Genomic DNA, 6,000 nt, shown 5'->3' on the forward strand with positions numbered 1-6,000 from the left:
TTAGTTTCCTTGAGAATTGTAATACCTACGACGCAGAGCTGTTGTGAGAATCAAACGTTATGCGTAGAAATCTTAGTGCTTAGCACAGCGCCTAGCACATAACAGACCCTCAATAAAAAAAAAGTAACCATTAATTAGTATCAATATTGAAATTGTCATATAGGTATCCCCTTCTTTTGCCAAAATGTTGTCCTCCTCAGATTTCAATGGCATTTTGGCTCTCTGATTGTTTACATTTTCTTCTTTGTCTCACTCCTGAAACTTAGACATCCACTAAGAGTCTGTCTCAGGCTTTTCTTCCTTATCTGAGTTCCTTTCTTTGGCTTCCTTATCTCTCCCCAAAGCTTCAGCTCTCATCTCCAATTTGTATGTGTAGTCCCAACCTCTGCCTTAATCTCTAGGCCACATTTCCAATCACTACCTGCACACCTGTCCTTGACGGACGGTACCAGGGGCTCTTCTGGAGCACACATCTAACACTCAGGCTCTCCCCTCATCTACACTACCAGTGCCCTCCAGCCAAGCAGCCAGAGAGCCTCCCCCTACTCCCTCACTTTTTTTCAGTGGCATACTGCTTTCATGGCCACTAAGGCCAGAAACTCAGAGCTGTCCTCACCTGCTCTACCATTATAAGAATCAGGTGAAAGCTCAGTGCTACACCCACCATAGTCATTGTTAATCTCTAGACATCAGAGTCACTCTGCATGAGCACTTAGAGTCCTAAGCATGTCAGTGAGCCCTGCTGAGCCCCCAAACAGGCCATGTAGCCTTTGACAGAAACTCCTGTGTGGCATGGACAGAGAGCAGGTATTAGGAAGGACCCCTGAGCCTTTCTCCCAATTGACAGCTATTTTAATATTCTCTTAGAGAAAGTGAGAAATACAGGAAAAGGGACTAATGACTCTGTGCTCTGTTTTCACACAGGACTCATTAAAGTTGCGGTATTTAACATATCTGCCAATACCAGGATGAGCAACAACAGTAACAATCAAACCACCACCCACTTTCCCCGGACTAGCCGAGGAGCGGGGCTTTAAGACTCCTATTGGGACACAGTTGGTCTGCAGTCGACCCAGGATGGTCTACTCAGCACAGCTGACTGCTTCCGTGCTGCTATCAGAAGATGTCTTTTATCTTTTGTGAATGATTGGAACTTTTAAACCTCACCTCCCCTCCTCCTCTCCCCTCCGCACCTGTTTTTTCCTCATTTGGTTCCAGACAAAGATGACTTATAAATATATTTAGTGTTTTGCCAGAATCTCTCTTGCTTTGCTGTTAAGCAGAAGAACTAGTTTCCCTGTGTAGCCTACTGGGAGAGAGCCACTTCTAGGGGACAGGAAACGCAGCTTCAAGCCAGACAGCACCCAGTGTCTCCCTGTAAACTGCAGGCATGCCCAGCACCCAGCAGGACCTGCCCCAGCCCCACTGTGCTTAGGAGGAGGCAACTGTCTGTTTAGCCTCTGGGGCAAGAAAGAAAGAAAACAAGAATATATGCCCTGGAAGATCTGGGCCTCTTTCCTTCCATCTCTTTCTCTGTTTCTGTCCCTCTTGCCCCTTGCTGCCCCACTCGCCTTCAACATGTTTCTCTGCTCCACCTGAGAAGAAAAAGTATGAAGAAAGTATCCTCAGTTATCATGAGGCAAATGAGGAAATGCAATACTTAGAAGAGTTAAAATGCTCTTCAGTCAAAATTTCAAACCTAGGCTTTGGCCGCAAGTGACCCTTTGTGGCAGCAATGGATTCTCAAACATGGGACTCATCATATTTGCAACTCTTCTCTCTTCCCCTTGTTACACAGCCCACCCCTACCCCCAGAAGGGAGGCGGCAGAAATTTCCTGGGCTCCATCAATGGCCACATCTTTTCTGGACTCAGCAGTCTCCTGGATTCCATGTAGAGTGTGGAAAGGAGTTGCTGATTGCATTTCCTCTCATTAACAATTAGATGTGTAATAAAAAGCATTGTACTTCATCTTAAATCACTGCTAAGGCTCAGCCTACTGAAAGAACTGAAATGGCCGGAGCCAGTTGCTCGGTACTTTGCATAATGGTTCGCGTCTCTGATTTCTTCATCAGGGCCTGCGAGTACCCAAAGCACCTGTCTCTTTGCCAAGACCATGATCAGACTAGCTTACCAGGTGGTCAGGACTAAAAGGTGATGTCTTTTTCACTTAGGCCAGTAAATATCATCCCTCAGAAACCAAGCTAATCATCTCAGCCTTGCACTGCAGAACTTTCCTTCTGCTTTTCCAAACCTGGTATATATAAAAGGCAAAGCTGCCAGAGAGAGAGAATCAGGGTGAAGTTTGGCATACAGGGTTTATTAATGGTGCAGAAACTGCCTTCTCTTTATTTTTCTTCCTCCTCCTGGCCTTATTTTACTCTCCACTCTCCCCAGCCAATAAAATTTCTCTGGCGGTTGGTGAGCAACATAAACAAATGAACTTCAGCAAGGGCCAAGGCTGACCAGTAGGAGCTTCAGGTGAGGGCATGTGTGCCCCAACCTGGGAGCACAGGGAGTACTATCCACGTGTGCCCCACTTGTTTCCAGGTCAGGAGTGGGCCTGCACCAGCCATCTCATGGGACACAGACACACCCATCAGTAGCCGCAAGGCCCAGGGCAGTCTCAAGGGTCCCTTGGAAGCTGAGTTGACAGGCCCATTGTTTCCATACTAATCAACGCAGTTGAGTAAAAGAAAAGCCTCTCTTAACCAGCTGGTGTAAAATTTCAGTGGGAGCCTGTAGCAGGTGACCTCAAAGCCAGGCCACTTTAGTTCAGCAAGGGAGGTGGGGAGAGAGAAAGCCATCCTCACTCTTCCCTCTGCTTTGCCAGAAGTAATCCTCTTTCCAAAATGTGCTCAGACTGAATGTTTTTGTGTAGTGAGAGGCAGACTGTGCATATGCATTTGTCCTTTCCTGCTTTATGAGTGCTTTTAAGCTTTTAGTAACAGGTTATAGAGAGAAAATATTTTCCAATGTAATGATATGTCATTGCCAGGGAAATATTTTCTGAGTATAATACCCTTACCAACTACCCACATGCTAGAGAAATGTCTTCTATTTAGCCACTATCAGGGTTCCTTGTCTATTGTTTTGACTTAATGGATTTTGATTGGTTAAGGATTTTCTATAGATGAGGCAGAGGGTTGACCACCCTGAAAAACACCCAGGTCAGGCACTAAAGAGGCAATGGATTTTGAACTGTTTCAAAATATTGTCCAGTAGCCATAACTTTACCAGCCCTTCTCTTATATGCTGCTATTCAGAAGTGGAACTGCGGAATAGTCATTGGTGCCTGGGGTTTGCTCGCCCCTAGAGGTTCAGTGTAAGCTATGTTGTTTCTAAGACCATTTTGAGAGCTTGTCCAGTACATCATAAATGAGATCAAGAGTGGACCCTGCAGTCTGAAGCCCATCAGCTCCATCAAGGATATTCTGCAAGTTGTCCTCTGCTCCTGTTGGAAATGGGAATGGAGTTAAGTGGTCTGAAAAACTTGAGTCACATTTCTCAGCTCTGGGGGTCATTTACCAGTTCATTGTAGAAGAAATAATCAGGTAAGTAGAAGTTCATTTCCAGAGAAGGTAAATCCCACTTACCATCTCTGCATGATTTCAGTGGGAATTGATTATCACTAATCCCCAACTGGGCTAGAATAAATGTAAAGTTTGACCTTTTTAAAAAGAAAAGAGAAACAAAGAAGTCTTAACACCTCCAAAGAAATGGTAGAAAAGGAAGTGAAGGTGTCTCTGGGCTCTTCCCCATTGTAGATTAGTCTCTTCTCACTAAAATTCCAGTGTGGGCCTGCCAGAAACATTTCATAAAGATAGAGGAATCGTGTTCAAAAGCAGGTGAGGAGCATGTGCATGCCCCTGCACCCGGTTGCTCTATGGGCACTTGTGAGTTCTCTGTTCACACTGGGGCTTCTTGGACAAAACCAGCATGCCTTGCTACGTGTGTGTATTTCCACTGCTGAGAACATCCTTTTACTTCCCTATGTGCAGTTTGAAAGTGGACATGAATTGTGAATGGGAGGCCTTTTACACTTGTCTCTTGGCAAAATTCTTTCCAACCACTCTTTACCAGAAATTTCAGAGACAGACTCTCTGGAATTCTACTGACAAGTAATAAAGTCTGGCCCTCATAACTTGTTTTGGGGAAGGATCCTGGGACCCCTAAATCATTCTGTTTTCTGCTTGAGTAAGAAAAATCCTTTTTTATTTTTATTTTGTAAAACCAAAAGTTGAAGAGAAGAAAATATGCACTCTGCCATTTCCTGGTACCCACTGGTCTGAACAGCTGTGGTTACTTAGCACTTGGTCATATGTGGAAATTCAGGGCTTTGGGTGGAGTGGTCGGGGAGATAGAATATTAATAACTAGGGCAACGTTTTCTTCCCTAGAATTATACACTTTGGTACTGCTGGCCTTCTTGGCATCTTACATGGTAACACCTTCCTGCCTAGAATAGTGCAGGCCAGAGAGGCTAGGCTGCAAACTTGGTTCTGGAGGAATCCAAGGTACTTCAGGTGTAAAAGGGGCTGTTTAGATGCCCACCACCTGTCTGATGATCAGGTTTGCCATATGACTTTAATCCACATTTCTGATCTCCTCCTCCATTTCTCTGAGTTCAACAGACTTCCCACGATCTGGAGAACATGAAAGGGTGCCCTTGCTTTTCTTTGCCTTCCTCTCTTCCCTTCTAGAGTAACCCTCACTTCTATCAAATGTACCCGAACCTGCAGGCTGAGTTCATCTCCCCAGACTTAATCCACACAGCTGATCGCTGACAGACCACAAGCCCCTTTCATTATCCATAGACTCAACATAATCTGTGCCAAAAAGACAGCCGTCTCTTAGTAGAATAAAGCTGAGTTTTGCTTCTTGTTATTTTTACCTGTAGTTCATTTGTGACTTCAGAATCCTTGAAATTGAGGAGAGAAACCAAAAAAAGTGTGATTATGGCTACCTGATTTCAGGTGGAACTTAATGCATTGATATCCAGAAACCTCTTCTGTTGGAAATTGAGTACCTATGATCTAAAGTTTCCTGGAGGTGGATGACATCTGCCAGCATCTCTCCAGCCCACCCTTAGCTTCCGATTGGTTCTGTGGTTGTGTGTTCAAAGGTCAGTGCAGTAAACAGCATTATAAAGCATCACCTCCCCTCTGTCCCTTTCCCTTTCTTGAATGTTGATGGGGGAAAAAAAAATACAAGGTTAGATCTCTGGGTACCAAGGACACTAACACTTTCCCAAATCAGTGATCACTCAAGCCCAATGCAGACTGTTCTGAGGGATGTTCACTTGACTCCAGCTGTGGGGCAGGCCTGGCAACAAGTGGGAGCCTCCCTGAGAGCTTTTGCTCAGCCTTTGTTCTCTAGACTCTTCAGTACCGACTGCTTTGACTTTTGTGATTATGTCATGGTGATGTGTAGTCAATGTACCGATATGTTCACAACCTAGAATCATCATAATATAGTGTGTTTTTTTTTAACTGTTCAGGAAAAAAAGGTAACTTAATTACAAATATAAGATTAAAGTGAATTTTCTGGGTGTCTTGTCTCTTTACCCCAACATCAAGAGGACAATGACTTTTTCAATATAGAAATTGAGGGAGTAAACAGAGACCTTTTAAAGAAAATCTGATATGAAAAAACAACATTGAGAAGAGTCAGGGCCAAATGATATGAGTAAATGTGGGGACCCAGGCGTACAATTAAGTGTTCCATGTTGAATTAAAGCCAAGGTGATGTCTAATTTGGGAACTGGTCACCATAGCCTTGCCCAACCAACCTGAGCCCAGAGCTTAAGTTTTCTTCTGCCTCCTTATCAGGTGAAAAGACTTGGGTTTCCCCTGCATCCCATTTGATCAATTTTGAGATGGGAGAGCTCACATTTGGGACCAATTTCCAGAGAGATTCCAACAAGCTATAAAAATGAAGGGAGGAAACTCACCCTTCTTCCCTGCTTGAATCAAACCTAGGGGAGTGGGTACCAGGTTGCA

The 6,000-nt window shown here is 44.4% G+C and overlaps 1 protein-coding gene across 14 annotated transcripts in view; it reads left to right on the plus strand.

The window, feature by feature from the left end:
• BTRC (beta-transducin repeat containing E3 ubiquitin protein ligase) overlaps window positions 1-5,540 on the plus strand; it is a 175,721-nt gene extending 170,181 nt beyond the window's left edge. For 13 of the 14 annotated variants that reach the window (XM_005225560.5, XM_005225561.4, XM_005225565.4 and 10 more), the window contains one exon: window positions 925-5,540. The gene's annotated coding sequence lies outside the window, so the exon portion shown is untranslated. 14 annotated transcript variants of the gene reach the window in all.
• Window positions 5,541-6,000: the final 460 nt, after the last annotated feature.

This window comes from Bos taurus, chromosome 26 (assembly GCF_002263795.3).
Source record: "Bos taurus isolate L1 Dominette 01449 registration number 42190680 breed Hereford chromosome 26, ARS-UCD2.0, whole genome shotgun sequence".
Lineage (NCBI taxonomy): Eukaryota > Metazoa > Chordata > Mammalia > Artiodactyla > Bovidae > Bos > Bos taurus.